General features: G+C 41.6%; 1 protein-coding gene across 1 annotated transcript in view; it reads right to left on the minus strand.

Annotated features, from left to right (window-relative positions):
* gpm6ab (glycoprotein M6Ab) overlaps positions 1-19135 on the minus strand; it is a 237787-nt gene that overhangs the window by 191384 nt on the left and 27268 nt on the right. The gene's annotated exons all lie outside the window — the stretch shown is intronic.

A 19135-nucleotide genomic window follows, 5' to 3' on the forward strand; every position in this document is an offset into this window, starting at 1 on the left:
ACGTCGAATAAAGGAGAGTCACAATGACAAAGGGAAAAGAGATCATGCTTGAGAAATGTATTGGAGTCCTCAGTGAATGTAGTGGATGTACATAATTACTTCAAATTTCTACACAGAAATAGAGCATTAGGTTCAAAAGGTTCTGTGCTGGTGTAATTATTCCACACAAGCTCCCACCCATCTTGATTCACTGCATTCTGTCAAAATGATTTCCCAATCTGATGTCTATTAAGTAATTACTTAATGTTTCTTGTTTGGTGTTTCTGTGCTATTGGACAGTAGTAAAAACACAGCAGTGGAACCATTCGGGCCAAAGGAGCCGCAAAGTCATAGTCAAAACAAAACTAGAGACTGAAATCAAGAAATATTTCTTCATAAAATAGATGGCGAGAAGTTTGTTATAATGTCTCCCCTTCAAAAATGGCAAATGATGCTAGATCAATTGTTCATATCAAAACAGAGGTCAGTTAACTTTTGTTATCCTTTTAGTCCAAGTGTAGAAATGTATATCCTTGTAAATTTGCCCCTCAATATAGTCCAGGATTTAGCCTAGTTTGTATGGTGCCCCTGATATCTAGGCATTCATTCCAGTTTAATTCCTAGCAAGCTTGTACACAGAATTTTAAAGCATCAGTTATTGATCAATCCCCTAGTTTTACTGGCTTGTTCACTTCCTTGTTACACATAAAACGCAAAGATAAATACATGGAGCTGAGTCATAAATTACCCATGGCCTCTAGGATGGACAGGCTCAAGGGAGGAAATAAATTCAACCTTTTATCCTAGATCCTATATTTCATGCCAGTGTTTATGCTCACATCAGTGTCATTCCATTCTTGTTTATCTAATCCCATTGCAATAGCCTTTTATCTCTTCTTCCTCAATAATTATCTAGCTTTCCATTAAGTGTATTTAAGTCTCCTTAACCAATACATGCAGCAATGGTTTTCACGTTTTAATCAGTCTCTTGAGTTAAGACATATGTTCCAACATCCTTCTTGGGTTCAGTAAATCCATGAACTCCAATTCTGGACCGGTTTATAAGGGGAAATGTCTTTTTCATCACTGTCCTACCACAACTCTTCATAACTTTAAAGATCTCAAGTGAGGTGACTTATATATTAATCCTGGAAAAAGTTGTTAAGATCAGAATCACTCAGAAGGGAAAAAGGGAGAAATTGGTGTAAATGGGACAGTATCAGTATGGAAACTGGTAACTAATGAAGATTTTCATGGGTCTCTTATAAGGCTTTACTATTCTCCTGGTTTGTGAGTGAGGAATCAATTACCTTCAGTGAAGTGGAAGAACAGAGAAATTGTTATATATAGGACAATGTCAGTATGGAAACTGCTAACAGATGGAGTTTTTCAGGAATCAGGTATAGGGTTTTTCTGTCTAAGAAAAAGAATAAAAGAAGCCTTGATTCACATAATGCCTTTCACAATTACTGGATGTCTTAATGCACTCACACATAATATAAGAACATAAATACCAGGAGCAGGAGAAGGTAATTCAGCTCCTTGAGCCTACTCTAAAGTTTTGGCTGATCTCATCTCAGCCTCAACTCCAGTTTCTCACCAACTTTCCATAACCCTTCAAGCTGTTACTCATTAAAAATCTGTCTGTACCTTTCTTAAATTTACTCAAAGTCCCAGCATCTACTGCACTCTCGGGTAGTGAATTCCACAGATCCATCACTCTTTGAGAGCAGAGATTTCTCCTTAAGTCTATTTTACATCTGCTACTCCTTACCCTAAAACTATGACCTCTCGTTCAAGACTGTCCAATACGAGGAAACATCCTTTCTGCATCCACTTTGTCAATCGCCTCAGGCGTTAATTAGGCCGCTGAAATACTTTCAAACTGGAATTGCTCTTGCAAAGAAGGAAATGAAGCAGCCAATTGATGTAAGGTATATGATCGGTTCAGAATGGACTACAGCTAAAATGAGAAAGAGAAGTAACAGTTTATAGAATCCTGACAGTGGGGAAGCAGGCCATTTGGCCCATCACGTCCATGCTGGTCCTCCAAAGAGCATCCCACTCAGACCCACTCAATCCCTGTAACTCTACATTTCCCATGGCTAATCCACCCAGTGCCTTGCACATCCATGGACACTATGGGGAATTTAGCATGGCCACTCCACTTAACCTGCACATCTTTCAACTGTGGGAGGGGACTGGAGCATGCAGAGGAAACCCATGCAGACACGAGGAGAATTTGCAATTGGAATCAAATCCCAATCCCAGGTGCTGTGAGACAGCAACGCTAACTACTGAGCCAATGATGCCACCCTCAGAAACATAATCAGCAAGATTTAATGCAGGTAATGGGAAGGAACTATCCCAAGTGTAGAGAGTTACCTCTAAAGATCAGGAAACTAGACTGGGCAGCAACAAATTTCATTTCTCAGTATATAAATATAAAGCATTAAGACCGTGAAAGAGGTTTAATTCGTGAAAATATAAACCTACCAGAGCAGTCCACAAGGTTTAACACAGGGGAATACTCTGTGGATAGGTTGATTATATAACTAATAGGACATTATATGGCAGAATGTTATGCCTCTCTTCTGCTCATGATTATTTGCAAATGTAGTCATTACCAGACCATTTTTCTTCTAGCTAGTTGGCATGCATTTTGAGGGCTTTTTTAAAAAAGAGGTGACAATATGTCTTGAGATTCCTCCAAAATAAAGCAAAGTCTTTCATTGTAATTCACCTCTTCCTGGGTGTCTACGTCTGACCTGCACTGTAACATCCACTCCAAGCGCAGGAGGATGGGTTGACAGTGCACCTTCAATTCAAGCAAGGACCGAGAGCAAACGGAGGAAATCAAATTGAACAAAACTTGATAAAGAAATGTGGTGGTGGTGGAAGTTGTGAGGGATGGAGGGAGGTCTTGGTGGGGACAGGATAGATCCATCTGGAATATACAAGGGTTTGAACAAAACAGGAAAAAGTAAATTCAGCGAAAAGGTGAATCTATTTATAGGAGGAGTTTTTTACACTATTAAGGGGCACGTGAATGTAGAAAATAAATTTGTCAGAGATCTTTGCAAGGAGAGTTGGTGGGGTAACTGAACCCTTTATATAAGTATCAGTATGAATATTAATTTTATGCAATCCTCCAGTGTTTCAATTCAAGGTTCCACCTGGATTCTGGTTGAATAAATTTGTTGATTTGTTGATTAAATAATGGTATTTGTACTTCCAATATCAGATGAAAGATTTGAAAAACTGTCAAGTTTACATTAATGTCCATTACTTCCTATTTCAGCATATTGTTGTAGAGAGTCTTGATCAATAGACAAATAGAACCTTAACATTTTCAGGCTGGTCGATAGCTGGAAGATCATTTGTAAATTCAGTCAGAGGGACGATGAGAAGCATTTTTCTTAATGCTGTGAATATCCTAATCTGGAATGCACAGCCCAAAAAAGGTGGTGGGAGCACTTCAAGACCATCTTTCAAAAGGGATTTGGATATGAAGCAAAGATGCACAGATAAAGTCAGGTCACAAATTAACCATGGTCTCGTTGAATGATGGAAGAGGTGCCGGGGAAAAAAATTGACTTAACCTTTTTCTATATTCTTATATTTCATTCCAGTACTTATGCTCCACATTAGCATCATTTCATCCTTGTTATCTAATCCCATTGCCTTTTATTCTTTCTTCCTCAATAATTATCTAGTTTTCCAAAAAGAGCGCTTGTTATTATTAACCAACACGTGCAGTAATGCTTTTCACATTTCAGTCAGCCTCTAAGTTAAGCAATTTCTCCCAAAATTCCTTATTGGTTCAATGGACTTATGAGCTTTAATCCTGACATGTTCCCAAATGGAAATATCTTTTCCATTTCTGTTTTACCAAAACTCTTCACAACTTTAAAACCTTAAGCAAGATGATTTATGTTTAATTTCTGGAAAATATTGTTAAGATCAAATCAGCACCAAGCCACCTGATCTTCCATGACATTAGGAAGGAACCTCATTCCTGATGAAGGGCTCTTGCCCGAAATGTCGATTCTCCTGCTCCTCGGGTGCTGTGTGACCTGATGCATTTTTCCAGCACCACATTTTCAACAAATTAGAAAGGATCATGGTGATTTGGTGGATTGGAGAATTGGTTGGCTTAATCAAAGTGGAAATTAGATCACTCCGAAGGGAACAAGGGAGAAATTGGTCTACATGGGACAAGATCAATATGGAAGCTAATGGAGCCTTTCCAGGATCACGTCTAAGGGATTGCTGTTTGCCTGAATTTTTTTTTAAAATTGCAGGTTAAGAGCTAGGCAGTGCAACAATCAGATAGCTCTTCATTGAGCTGACTCAGGTACAATGAGATAATGGCCTTCTTCTGTGCTGTGTGGTTCTAGGAGGGATCAGTGAGGCTCAACACAAAGAAATGTGCAGCAAGAAACTCTGAGAAAATGTGACAATTGGTTGAAATCCTACCACGTCCTTGGGTGCACTTACTTATTTGACTTTGTGAAATTGAATTTAGTTTCCCTGGAAATGGCTAAGTAGATTAGGTTCCAGGAGAGAAAAGACGCCGTGGGCAGCACGGTGGTACAGCAGTTAGCACTGTTGCCTCACAGCACCAGAGATCTGGGTTCAATTCCCACCTCAGGCGACTGACTGTGTGGAGTCTACACATCCTCCCCGTGTCTGCGTGGGTTTCCTCCGGGTGCTCCGGTTTCCTCCTACAGTCCAAAGTTGTGCGGGTTAGGTAAATTGCCCGTAGTGTTAGGTTAGGGGGTATGGGTGGGTTGCGGGTCGGTGTGGACTTGTTGGGCCGAAGGGCCTGTTTCCACACTGTAAGTAATCTAATCTAATTAGCTTTTAAATTTCAAAAGAATTGCAGATGCTGTAAATCAGAAACAAGAACAGAAATTGCTGGAAAAGCTCAGCAGGTCTGGCAGCATCTGTGAGAAAAAACTTTAGTCACCTTTCAAAAGTTATTGTTTCCAACATCCTTCTAGACAATGTATTCCTGATAGTAACCCTATTAGTCTTTTACAAGTTGCCTAATGTCTGTGCCTTTTAAGTACTGAATGTCCAGTCAATGAGTACATCAGGTCAATTCCTCACCCTCCCCCCAACCCCACCAAATCAGAAGCTGCCTCTCAGTGTCCAATGCCTGGTTCAAAGAAACAGGACCCAATGCATGTACAGAGCAATCCTGTCTCTCTACATTCCAATGGAGTCGAAGATATCAAATGTCCACATCAGTCCTCTACGTTTTCACTGACAGGAAAGTCAAGGGGAGGACATAGCCCGGCCCGCCATGATTTGACTGAACTGGAAAACAGGTACAAGAGGATGAATGGCCTATTCTTGTTCCTATTTCTTATGATCTCATGTTCCTCATCTTCAGCCAGCAAATGAATATAATGGCAAAATTCTAGATTAGAGTGGTGCTGGAAAAACACAGCAGGTCAGGCAGCGTCTGAGGAGCAAGTAAATCGATGTTTCGGGCAAAAGCTCTTGGACTCCAGGGTGAGGATGGACATTTGATCATAACAGGAACCACTCAGCAATTTATTGACAATGAGACAGTCTTTAATAGAAACAAAACAACATTTTCTAATCTCCTCAATACATCAAACAAGATGGATCTTTTGTGCAGACCGTCAACTTTTAAGCTGAGCCTCCAAATGTAGTTCTTTATTTCATATGCAATTAATGCCGCTGACCATCCCACCACTATCCCACCAATGCCGACAACCAGCGACCCCCAGTCTGCCACATGAAACCATTATCTCTGGTGGCTTCAGCCATGTTTTGAAGAAAGCTATCAAAACATTGTTCCAGATTCCTTTGAATAAATCCCAGCATCAAAGGAATGAAGTTCAGCATTTCTGTTAGAAGATTCAGCGCTTTGACTGGATTGATTTGACACATTGCTGAGAGGGCCACTGCTTTATTGAAAATGACCTGTGAGATGGGGCTCCCTCAATCATCAAAAGCAACAGTTACTCTCTGGATATCAATGCCTTTGGCAAACCAGGCTTTAAACACATCAATGAACAATGCCAGAGAGCAAAGAGAAAGACAAATAGAGGGAAAAGAATCTTGCATTCACAAGACATTATTTCTGATTCAGCCAATATGAGGTGAAAAGGTAAACACATTATTTGTGATGGATGAAGGAGAGATTTGAAATAACCTGGATTGTGTTCTACAACTATTCACCATGGAGTATGGTAAGGGACTCAATGATATATTTTACTGATAACAATACTGAGAAAACAATCCAACTTTGGGGCCAAAAGAGAAAATGCTGGAAAATCTCAGCAGGTCTGGCAGCATCTGTAAGGAGAGAAAAGAGCTGACGTTTCGAGTCTAACTGACCCTTTGTCAAAGCTTTTATCCAATTTTGAGGGATGGGTTTGGGTGGACTGCCCCTTCAGTGGATGGAATCAAAGGGCTGAATGGCCTGCTTCCACACTTTAGGGATTGTATGATTTTATGAACTGAAACATTGTTGTTTCTCTTTGTCCTTCTTTCCTTAACTGAATAGGGCGTAGTGGCAGATATGGAATGAGGTATCTCACTCTGGTTAGAGATAAAAGCACTGCAGATCATGGAATCCATGGTAGACAGGCAGGAGGCTGGAAGAACACAGCAAGACAGACATCATCAGAAGGTGGAGAAGTCAATGTTTCCAATGTAACCCTTCCTCAGGACTGGGGATGGATGTGGAGAGAGGAGCTGCAGAAAAAGAGGGTGGTGGGGGCAGGGTGATGAAGTGGGGATAGGCGATGACAGATAGAGGGTACGACCTGGTTGGTCAATGAGAGGAATGAATCCAGTTGGTGGCAGAGAGGAGTGGAAGGTAGAGGGGCTGGGAAGGGAGTCGGGAATGGGAAAGGAGGTTATTTGAAATTGGAGAAATCAGTGTTGAGATCTCTGGGCTGTAGGCTGCCCAGGTGGAAAATGAGGTGTTGTTCCTCCAATTTGCAGCTTGGTTCATTGTGGCAATGGAGGAGGCCAGGGATGGTCATGTTGGAAAGGGAGTGGGAAGAGAAAATAAAATGGGCAGTGACGGGGAGGTCAGGTCAGCCCCCCATGAGCCTGGCTTCGATGCTCGGCGAAGCATTCCCTAAGTTTACGTTTAGTCTCCTAGATGTAGAGAAGACCACATCGGGACCACCTGATGCAGTAAACTAGGTTGAAAGAAAGGCAGGTAAATCTCTGTATCATCTGGAAAGACTGTTTGGGGTCTTGAATGGAGGTGAGGTGGGGTGGGTGGTATACTGGAAGGTTTTGAATCTTTTCCAATTGCTGGGGAAGGTACCTGAGGGTTCAGGGGTGTCAGTGGGGAAAGTAGTGCAAACCAAGGACTGTCAAAGGGAACAGTCCTTGCGGAAAGCAGAGAGGGTCAGGGAGGGGAAGATGTTCTTGGTGGTGGGGTCTAGTTGAAATTGGTGCAAGTGTTTAAGGATGATGCGCCAGATGTGGAGACTGGTGAGGTGGTAGGTGTGGACAAGGGGTCTCTGTCTTTAGGGCGTCGGGAAGGGGGAATTTAGAGCAGTGGAGTGGGGAATGGAGGTGGTGTGGCGGAGGGCTGTCTGGATGACAGAGAGAGGAAAAGCACGTTGTTCAAAATAGGTGGACATCTGGGATGCTTGGGACTGAAATGTCTCCTATTCTGAGCAGAGGCAGCAGAGGCGGAGGAATTGAGAGAATGGGATGGAGTTCTTGCAGGATACTGGGTGAGGAGGTGTAGTCCAGGTAGTTATGGGTGTCTGTGTGTTTATAGTAAATGTCCACCTGGAGACAGTCACCGGAGATAGAAATGGAGAGGTCAAGAAAGGGGAGGGATGTGTCCAAAATGGACCAAGTGAATTTGAGGGCAGGGTGGAATTTGTGGACGAATTCGATGAACTGCTCCAGTTCAGTCTGGGTACAGGACGCTGCATCGATGCAGTCATTGATGTAACAATGGAAGAGTTGGGGCACAGTGCCTGTGTAGGTACTGAAGAGGGACTGTTTGACAGAGCCAACAAAGAGGTAGGCATAGCTGGACCCCATTGGGAAGCCGATGGCCACCCTCTGGTAGCTGAGCTTCATTTGTTAGCCCGTGTAGCAGGAGTGCTCAATCACAAGGGATCATCAGAAGCAAGGTAGATTATATCGCACTCAATAGTTACACACACCAACAGTTCCAGCAACTGTCATGTTGCACTGATCCTAGTTAACTCCCAGCTGAGGTTAATGGCAGCATTTCTTGCTGATGTCAGGCTGGCAGGGGTGGGGGGGTGTGGGTAGCTAAACAAGTTATATGGTGCCAACTCTCTATGTTTCACATTGGGACTTTACCGTATTGGAAGCTGTGCCACTGTGTCCATAACTCACATTGGCAAGGCGCTTGCTGCCCCTGACTTGTGTCATGGGGAGTGGTTGCGAGATTCGGAATACACAGCCACAGTCCATCAGAGAATAAAGGAGGTCCCTCATAAAATAGAACAACTTGCTTTGAAACCACTGTTCACAATCCCTATGTCAAGTTTATGAACATTTCTGTTAATAGCAGAATAATAACACATCAGAATCAGCCATTGACCCAAAATATCTCTACATTTGTTTCTTCACATGAACTTCCTTTCACACTTCTTTGTCTAAAAACAACAATATGCCCTTCCATTCCATTACCCCTCGTGTACTTAATGAGTTGACTTATTCCATCAATGCATCTTCGCTATTGATTCAACTACTTAAGGTGACAAAGTTCCACAGTCTAATATTTCATTGGATAAGGTTCCCTGTGACTTCAAATGAAGTCCTTACAGCATTCATCCAGAAATTCAAGTTGTTAACGTACCGACTTTCAGCTCTTCACTCAGGTTATCTGGACAAGCATGTGTGTCAGGTTAAAATGCAGAAGTTGCCTTGGGACTGTCTGGATCATATTTTATTCAGACAATCTCTGCAGGGAATCAGCCCTGATGGTGTTGTGTACTTCCTAAATATGGCATCCTTAAGGCTTTGATGCTAGTTCTGGATGTACATTTGCACAGACAGTACCTTAAATGCTTACTCAGTTGTTCGCCACTATTGTGCAAGGAACTGCCCCAGAGTGAGATGACCATAAAAATCTTTTTTTTCTTCGAATGGAAATAAATAACTCTTTCTTTCTCATGTTTCCATAAAATTGGAGCAGAAGGTTAATGTGCTGAACGCCAGTTGAACCCCATGTACATATTCATGTTGAAGAGAGTGAGTTTGAGGAGTGGCATAGTGGCCCTAACTAGTCAGGGGAGACCCTGACAATTCACTAGCGTTAGGAATAAGCTGCTGCTTAGGTCATGCTGCTAGGAAGGAATACGGTTTCAAAAACACAGCAGCACATCAAACCTTAATGTGCTTTGCAATCAGTTAATTACTTTTGAAGTGCAGACACTCTAATTGTGTGGACAAATATAATAATTAATGTGAACCTCAGAATAGCTAACAAATTGATCTGGAATTTTCATGAAAATTCTCTTATCGCCTGCCTTATTGCAAAGATAAAATGCATTGACACTATTTCTCTTGTGCATCTATTGAGTTCTCATTCAGGCTATGGAGAAAGATCATGAGAATGCATCAGGACAATATGTTTTTGATTGGTATGCCTGGTCCCTGCGGAGAAGGAGTGATTCGTACCTTACTCTAATAATAGCTCCAATAGGTCAAAGCTGTTTCAGTTTTAGTAATATCAATTCAATATTAATTTATTCAGTATTTTATTGTTCATACTATTTATTCTGTAATTTATTCTGGAATCCAAGATGGTGCCAGATCGAGGCAACATTATTCATTTTTCATTGTACCTGGGATCAAGCAACAATATATAAAATAAATAAATGAGGACATACTCAAGGAGATATGCCATGATGACATTAGATTGTGTGGAACTGGAACCTGAGTGTATGACGTTACAGAAATGCCCTCTCTTAACCTCTTAACAACAGTGGTTGATGTTCAAGATACCTAAGATAGGTATCTAGCAACATCTCAATTACTCTAATATTATTTGACAAGAACACAGAAATCTTAACAGGAAGTCAGATTTTTAAATGAATGATTTTACTGAATTATTCCTCTGAAAAATGGAGTACTTAGTTAAATAGTACTTTATTACATATCTTCACTGATGGGATGTAGGCATTACTAGTTAAGCATTTATTGTCCATTTCAACTGCTCTTTAAAAGGTGGTGGAAGCTGCCTTCTTGACCTGCTGCAGTGCTCGATGTGTAGGTCACCCACAGTGATGTAAAGGAGAGAATTACATTACCTTGAAACAGCAACAGTGGAAGAACAGCAAAATAGTCTCAAGTTAAGGTGATGTGGGGCTTAGAGGGAAACGTGCAGGTAATGGGGATACGTGCAACTGGGTTCAGATAAGATTGATTAAACTGGGATGAGTTTGCATTCATTACCATAATTGGAAATTTGTACTGATAAAGGAAATACCACACTCCTGTTTATTTGGGATGCAGCATAAAACAACTCTCAAAACTGCGAACTGAACTACAATTTTGGATCACACAGATATCTGCACAACTTTGTGGCTGGTGAGCAGATTCACTTCCAGATCAACCCTTAATTCTGCTTCTGACCCCAGCCTGATTATACTTCAATTCTCGGGTTTGGAATTATATCTTCGGCTAGGGCTGTGGGACCTTGTAACCGTGAATGGAAGAGAAATGTCTCAGTCTAAATCAAGTAGGGAGGAAGAGAGGGGCACCATATGAGTCAGGGAACCAGGAAAAGAATAACAAGATCAACCAAGTGAAAGAGTAGCAAGTTCTGCCATGATCCACAGATGGAGCGATTGTGTTAGCATGAAGGGAGAATTGAAATATTCCTCTGTGAAAGTCATATAAAGATTTACAAGTTATTTTTAGAACTTTCCAATAATATCCCACAATTTCTACTAATACAGTGGAAAATCTCACAATTTTAACAGAATTATGACTGAATGCAAAACAGAAGGGGACCATTTGGCCCATCGAGTCGGTGTGCTTTGTCATTGTTCAATGCAGTCGGTCCCATTTACCCTCTTTTCTTTCACTTCTTTTACTTTCTTTTCCCTTGTATTTTACAAATAATCAGGATATATTTAGAACAAGTCTCCACAAATCATGGCTAATAAATTCTCCAACTGAAATAATAGCAGATGATTTCTCCAACAAAAAAGTATGGGATAGTTACATTTCATAAATGATGTATGAAAGAACAGGACAGTATCTATTACAGTAGTGACTAACAGAGGTGACTGGTAGAAGAATTGCCCATTTTCTCCATTTGCGTTTCATTATAAGCCACGCACCATCCTGAAATGGAACTGTTCCTGCACTGTCAATGGTTCAAAGTCCTGGAATACCTCATGGCATTGTGAGTGCACCTTCACCCCAAGGAGCACAGTGGTTCAAGCAGCCAACTCACTACCACTTTCTCTATGGTAGTAGGGGTAAGCACTAAATGTTGGCATTTCCAGCAACACTCATATTCCATGAATGAATAATCAAAGAGTCTCCCATTTTGGTCAAGACTATTTCCAGTCATAGGGTAAAAAATGAGGTCTGCAGATGCTGGAGATCACAGCTGAAAATGTGTTGCTGGTTAAAGCACAGCAGGTTAGGCAGCATCCAAGAAATAGGAAATTCGACGTTTCGGGTGATGAAGGGCTTATGCCCGAAACGTCGAATTTCCTATTTCTTGGATGCTGCCTAACCTGCTGTGCTTTAACCAGCAACACATTTTCAGCTATTTCCAGTCATTAGTGGTCAGAGGAGAAGGCAATATAGACTGGAATGCCAATTGTACCACCCAAAGGATCATGGCTCTGTTATCTCAGGTAACTTGGCTATGACATTATTGATTGATTCTATCTCTTTGCAGAATACCAGGTCAACTATCGTCTTCTCTCTGGGTGGCATTAAAACAGGGTCCTCCAAGAAACTATGAGGAAAACATTCCATGAATTCTTCATCATGGCTACCTTTGCCCTTCTTACTGCCCAGGCTATATGTAGATGTTACAATACTTTATTAGCATGCTCTTAATATTTCTTTCTATATGTTTGGCATTAGGAGGTTGATATACCATTCCCTCAAGTGAGTTCTTGCTTTTATTCTTTCTCATCTCAACCCAAACTATTTCCACATCCTGAACTTAGATCATCATTCTCTAATGTGCTCGTACAATTACAAACGAAAAGAACCACTTGCGCTTTGTTTTTTACTTTATTGTCTTTTTCAAATGTTCTGTACTCTTCAAAATCCTGGTCCCAGTGTGTGTCATTTTGAAGCCATGTCTGTGTAATCATAGAATCGCTACAGTGTGGAAGGAGGCCACTCAGCCCATCGAGTTCATGCCAACCCTCTGGAGAGCACTCCACCCAGACCCAGACATCCCCCCCACCCTAACCCTGCAACCCTACATTTCCCATGGCTCACCCACCTAATCTGCACATCCCCAGATGCTATAGGCAATTTAGCACAACCGATGCACTTAACCTGCACATCCTCAGACTATAGGAGGAAACCGGAGCACCCAGAGGAAACACACACAGACATGGGGAGAATGCGCAAACTCCACACAGACAGTTGTCCAAGGATGGAATCAAACCCGGGTCCCTGGCACGGTGAGGCAGCAATGCTAACCACTGAACCACCACACTGTAATGACTACCAAATCTTTCTCATTCATTTCCATTAGCACTTTCAAATGAAGTGTTTTGTCTTGAATGCAAGTTTTGGATGCAGTTTCTCAAAATTAGGCTTATGGTGTTGAGCGTAACATTGATAGCAATTATGCATAATTGACAAAACACAAAGTAGGAATAGATGGAACATATTCAGGTTGGTGGGCTGTAACTAGGAAGATACTACAAGGATCAGAGCTTGAGACTCAGCTGTTAACAATCTGCATTCACAGTTAGGTGAGAGGATTGAGTGCACCACATCAAGATTTACTGAGGATCCAAGTTATAGGGTAAAATAAGCTATGGCCAGGATGCTAAGAGTTTGCAGAAGTATGTAGAAGTATTTCATGAAGTACATGGTAGGTATGTAAAGGGCAAATGTTCTACAATTGGTTGAGAAATAAAAAGAAACAGTATATTTTTGAATGGTGAGAGATTGGGAAATGTCTGCATTCAGATGGATCCTGGGTATCCTTGTTCATATGCCACAGAACATGGTAGGTCACCATGCAGAAATAACAAACAATCAACAAGGTGTGTCATCTCATGTAAAGCACCCCATGTGCCAGGAATGCAGGTGTCTTTCTTGGTAAGCTCACAATGTGGATTGAGGATTTATTGTCTATGAAACTTCATTGATGAAATTTACTCCTAGATGTATTAGTAATGAGTAAATAATTAGCGATCATGCACAAGTGACCATTTCTCTCTCCATTGGAGAGACAGTTGATTGTACATAACTTGAGGGGAACGACTCAGCAAGGGTTGGGCAAGGTGAGGAAGCAGGGCTTTCATGAACGCTACATATACAAAATTCAACCAATAATCTGAGTCTGAGGATCTCTACTGCTTTATTGTGTCTGTGTGTAGGAGGGATGATCAGATGGAGGAGATGAATTTATTGATTTAATCAAGTGAAAGGTATACACAATGCAGCAGGTAATAGGATCTGCTTTTGTTCCTAATTCACAGGTGGGAAATAACATTGGCAGGGACTGTGAAAATAAGGGTTTGTACTAATATTTTAGATGTTTTCTAGATTTGATAATTCGGTGTGAGAAATTCAATCATCCAGGAATAAGTGGATAGGTGGAAAGGAAGGAAGACGGACAGGTAGGACTGGTCAAGGGGGCTGTGCTGGGTTGGAGGCTTGGGACTAGGAAAATATGGGGAGGCGCTTTATCTTCCGGCTCAGGAGCCTGCAACCACATGGGTTCAATGTGGATTTCACCAGTTTGCTCACTTTCCCTCCCCCCAATTTATCCTGCTCCCAAACCTCCAACGTGGCACCGCCCCCTTGACCAGTCCTATTTGAGCACCTTCCTTCCTTCCCACCCATCCGCTCCACCCTCCCCTTTGACCGATCACTTCCACCTGCATCTTCATCACCCATCACATTCCCAGCTACCTTCCCCCCAGCCCCACCCTTTCTCGTTTATCTCACAGTGCCCAGTGGCCCACCAGCCTCATTCCTGATGAAGAGACTTAGATGGCATGGTTGCCTGTTGCGGACTAAGGGAGGATATACGGTGATGCAAGTGATGGATGTTCAACTGTTCGGAAGAAGGAGAAGTAGAATACTGAAGATTAGCTGGAAAGAGGCAGTGATGACAAACATGTATGCATCCAGACTGAGAGGAATTAATGGCTGACATGAAGAGATGGAGGAAGTTGATCAAGCCACATAGTGGTGACCCTAAAAAAGCTAAAGTAATAATAATAAGAAGAAAAATACAGATACGTAAGGACTAAATCCTTCTGCTATACTGCATCTGTTTTCTTCCAAAAGCTTTGTTCACATTATAAAGCATGGGGAGAGAACATTTCTTGTGATGTAGCAGAAAATTGAAAAGTCCAGCTTGAGATCTCAATGGGGGTCAGATACATCATCCCTATCTTCTGATTAGCTAGTTAGCTTTAATTCCTAAGACGATGTAGCTTACACCCATTTCTATCACACAATGAGCTAGGTGTTGTTGTTAACATATGTTCTTCCCCTTGTTAAGATGGACTAACGGTTCATCATCTATCACACTATAATAAGCCATCAGGTTGAGTATAGAAAGAAGGATTGGTACTCTACCTCAACTATTGGATGGTTGATGATGATCCATAACACACAAGGCAAGTCCACCATGACAGGCCTAACTAGCCCCCTCTTTGGATTTTACCATGCCAGTAACCCAGAAATCTCTAAAATACAGTCCAGAAAAGAAGTCCATTTTATCTGCTTACTAAAATAGGATAAGGCAAGCAGAGCACAGGCCTGAAGCCCAGTTTCTGCCCAACCTCATTGCAAGTTTCATCGAATCCTGACTTGACAAAGTGTGATAGCCTGAGACTACTGACACGCTCAGCAAGTTTCAAAGTAACAACTGATTGCAGCATCCCATCCACCCTAGGTTTATGATGGAGCATAACATTGTTAACATGTTATGGCACCAGAGACAGAAAGGCAATAATGGTTGCTTCCAATTGAGGTGACAAAAAGTATACATTGGATTTACAAAATGTAAGTTATTTAAATCAGAAAATTGCAAATTAATTATTCTTATGCCAGGAGCAGTTTGGAATGAGCTCTGGAGGACTTCCACTATCGATTATTACATGGCCGCAGTTTGGGAGATGACATATTTTAAAGTGCTTATAAATATTTTATAACCATCTCCTGTAAGCAGCAGGCAGATGGGATGCTTTTTGCAGTACAATTCACTTTGGGTTCTTCCCATTCTTTATACTGTTTCCATTCACCTCTTTCCAAAAAAAAAACTCTGCATCACTAAAATACACTCAGTCACTGAAACCATCCCACCTTGGGCTGCGCTGACTGGTGTTTCCAAAGCTTTGGGAAAAGCTCCAATTTTAAAAATGAAGACCCCTTAAATACATATGATGGCAAGACTGTCTATTAACTTCTTGGGCGATGAGAAGCAACTCTCACTCTATTTCTGTGCGACAATGGTTTCTGATTAGTGTGGTGAATCTTCAAACAGCTGAGCACAGGGAAAATTATTGAAAATTGCATTTCTTTAGGTTTTCATTGTTGAGGAGATCTAAAATCTGTCAAATTTAAAGTTAAAATATTTCTTTAAAATCACTGACTTCGCTTTCTCGCAATCCATTTTCTCTCTCAATTTTCTTCGAATAGCTGACCCAACACTCTGATCTACATTTGCATCTCAATCACTGTGCTGTTAAGATTTACAGTCCTTCCCACCTGGTTAAAGAGGCATAAAGTTGTTTGCCATGTTCATTCAGAAGTCAGTTGCCATATAGAGCGCACTGCAACATTATCAGCTTTAATGTCCAGCGATTTGGCACATAAATATCATGGAGATCAAACAGGGTAAATCAAAGTCTAAGTAATGGCAAATGCAATTTGTTGACCAGTTGCAGCAAATTTTAAACATTTATCTACAGATTGAATTGAATTTGACGGATTGTCCTGAATAACATATCAGTGCAAATATTGATATTCAGCGGCAAGTCTCATATTGTAGGTGCATTAGGAGTGAAGGGGATAATTTGTCAAGAGATTTCTTGGATGAATTGCAATGTGGGGCAATGGCTGTTTCTGATTTTCTTTCTCTTTCTTTTCCTCACAAATTTCTTGCTGTCTTAGTGATGCCAAAGATCAGTCTCCCATCATTGCAACGGAGTGCAGTACACAGCAAAAGACAGCAAATCTAACATGGACGTATATTGCAAAACTGAACCTGGAAACTGCAGAAAGGAAGTATCTGTTCATGGTTGATGATGCTTCTGAAGCCATGATAGAACATATAATAGTACAGCACAGTACAGGCCTTTCAACCCTCTATATTGTGCCGGCCTTTTATCCTAGTCTATGTTCAGACTAACCTACATACCCTTCATTGTATCAACTTCCATGTGCTGATCCAAGAGTCGCTTAAAAGTCCCTAATGTATCTGACTCTACTACCACAGCTGGCAGTGCATTCCATGCACCTACCATTCACTAAGTAAAGAACCTACCTCTGATACCTCCCTTAAACCTTCCTCTAATTACCATAAAATTATGCCTCCTCATGATAGGCATTCCGGCCATGGGAAAAAGTCTTTGGCTATCCACTCTATACATGCCTCTCATCATCTTGTACACTTCTACCAAGTTGCCTCTCGTCCTTCTTCATTCCAATGAGAAAAGCTCTAGCACCCTAAACCTTTCTTCATATGACATGCTCTCTAGTCCAGGCAGCATCCTAGTAAATCTCATCTGTACACTCTCTGAAGCTTTCACATCATTCCTATAATGAGGCAATCAGAACTGAACACAATATTCCAGGTATGGTCTAACCAGGATTCTGTAGACCTGCAGCATAACCTCACGGTTCTCAAATTCAATCCCCCTGCTAATGAAAACCAACACACTAAGCCTTCTTAACAATCCTATCAACCTGGGTGGCAAATTTGAAGAATCTATGGACATGTATCCCAAGATGCCTCTGTTCCTCTACACTGCTAAGAATCCTACCTCTAACCCTGTATCGTACATTCAAATTTGACTTTCCAAAGTGAATGACTTCACACTTTTCCAGGTTGAACTCCATCAACAACTTATCAGCCCAGTTCTGCAACCTGTCAATGTCTCTTTGCAACCTACAACAGCCCTCCACACTATCCACAACTCCACCAATCTTCAGGTCATCAGCAAACCTACTCACCCACCCATCCGCTTCCTCATCCAAGTCATTTATAAAAATCACAAAGCGCAGAGGTCCCAGAACCAATCCCTGCAGAACACCACAGGTCACTAATCTCCAGGCTGAATATTTTCCATCTATCACCACCCTCTGTCTTCTATGGCCCAGCCAATTCTGTATCCAAACAGGTTTCTCTGTATCCCATGCCTCTTACTTTCTGAAAGAGCCTACCATGGGGAACCTTATCAAAGGCCTTGCTAAAATGCATGCCCACCACATCCACTGCTCATGTTTTACCACATCCTCAAAGAACTCAATAAGTCTTGTGAGGCATGACCTGCTCCCTCACAAAACTGTGCTGACTATCTCTAATCAAAATATGGTTTTCCAAGTAATCATAAATCCTGTCTTTCAGAATCCTCTTCAATACTTTGCCCACCACAGTCATAAGACTGACTGGTTTGTAATTCCCAGGATCGGCATCTGTGTCTGTGATGGAAGCAATGCACCTTTTCACTCTTTTCCTTGTGACCTGATTTTGAAGAATCCCTGTTCCCACACTCCCCAGCCCCACCCACAACCTTCTTTATTGTTCGTTGGATTTTCTGAATTAATTGGAGGCACTTAAGTCCTCACACAGTATGGTATGAAATGCCAACTGCACACTTGTAGCCTGTGTTGAGCATGTTAAAAGTGTTAAAAGTCAATGTTGAGCAATTAAATGCTGTATGAGAAACAGATAACTGTTTTCTCCCCTCAATAGGCAGTTCCCTAATGGATATATTTAAGCACCCTGACTCCTAATGTTTCCCACTTTGCCTTAAAACTTCGCTCCCCAAGAAAATTGGAAATGGTCAATAATATCCAGTTTAGATTAGATTACTTACAGTGTGGAAACAGGCCCTTCGGCCCAACAAGTCCACACCGACCCGCTGAAGCGCAACCCACCCAGACCCATTCCCCTACATTTACCCCTGTCCCTAACACTACAGGCAATTTAGCATGGCCAGTTTACCTAACCTGCACATTTTTGGACTGCGGGAGGAAACCCACGCAGACACGGAGAGAATGTGCAAACTCCACACAGTCAGTCACCTGAGACGGGAATTGAACTCAGGTCTCTTGGCGCTGTGAGGCAGCAGTGCTAACCACTGTGCCACCTTCAGGTTGTTCCTCAAAGTCTACACGCAGGGTCCTGGTGCAGAAGAGATCAAAATAATATCAAGTAGTGAACACATCTTAGGCTTCAGGACATTTAAGTTGGAATCTTGCTACCACCTGTTTGGCTCTGAGTACTCTTTCAGCCATTAATGTAGAATGCGTCACCCTGAAGTAATTGATACTTTGCTGAAAATTTGGCCACATATTTGCCTGAACTTCCATTTGCCCTTTATTTGGTTCAACATGACATTCCCTTGGAATCTGGATCTCTGTTAAATGTCAATTTAGAGACCACTGGAAGAAGAATATAGAACATAGAACAGTACAGTGCAAAACAGGCACTTCAGCCCTCGATGTTGCACCAACCTGTGAACTAATCTAAGCCCACCTCCCTATACTATCCCATCATCATCCATGTGCTTATCTAAGGATTGTTTAAATCTCCCTAATGTGGCTGAGTTAACCACATTGTTAGGCAGGTCATTCCAAACCTTTACCACTCTCTGAGTAAAAAAAACTGCCTCTGACATCTGTCTTAAATCTGTCACCCCTCAATTTATAGCTATACCCTCTTGTACAAGTTGACATCATCATCCTAGGAAAAAGACTT

This window comes from Hemiscyllium ocellatum, chromosome 2, assembly GCF_020745735.1.
Source record: "Hemiscyllium ocellatum isolate sHemOce1 chromosome 2, sHemOce1.pat.X.cur, whole genome shotgun sequence".
In the NCBI taxonomy this organism is placed as follows: domain Eukaryota; kingdom Metazoa; phylum Chordata; class Chondrichthyes; order Orectolobiformes; family Hemiscylliidae; genus Hemiscyllium; species Hemiscyllium ocellatum.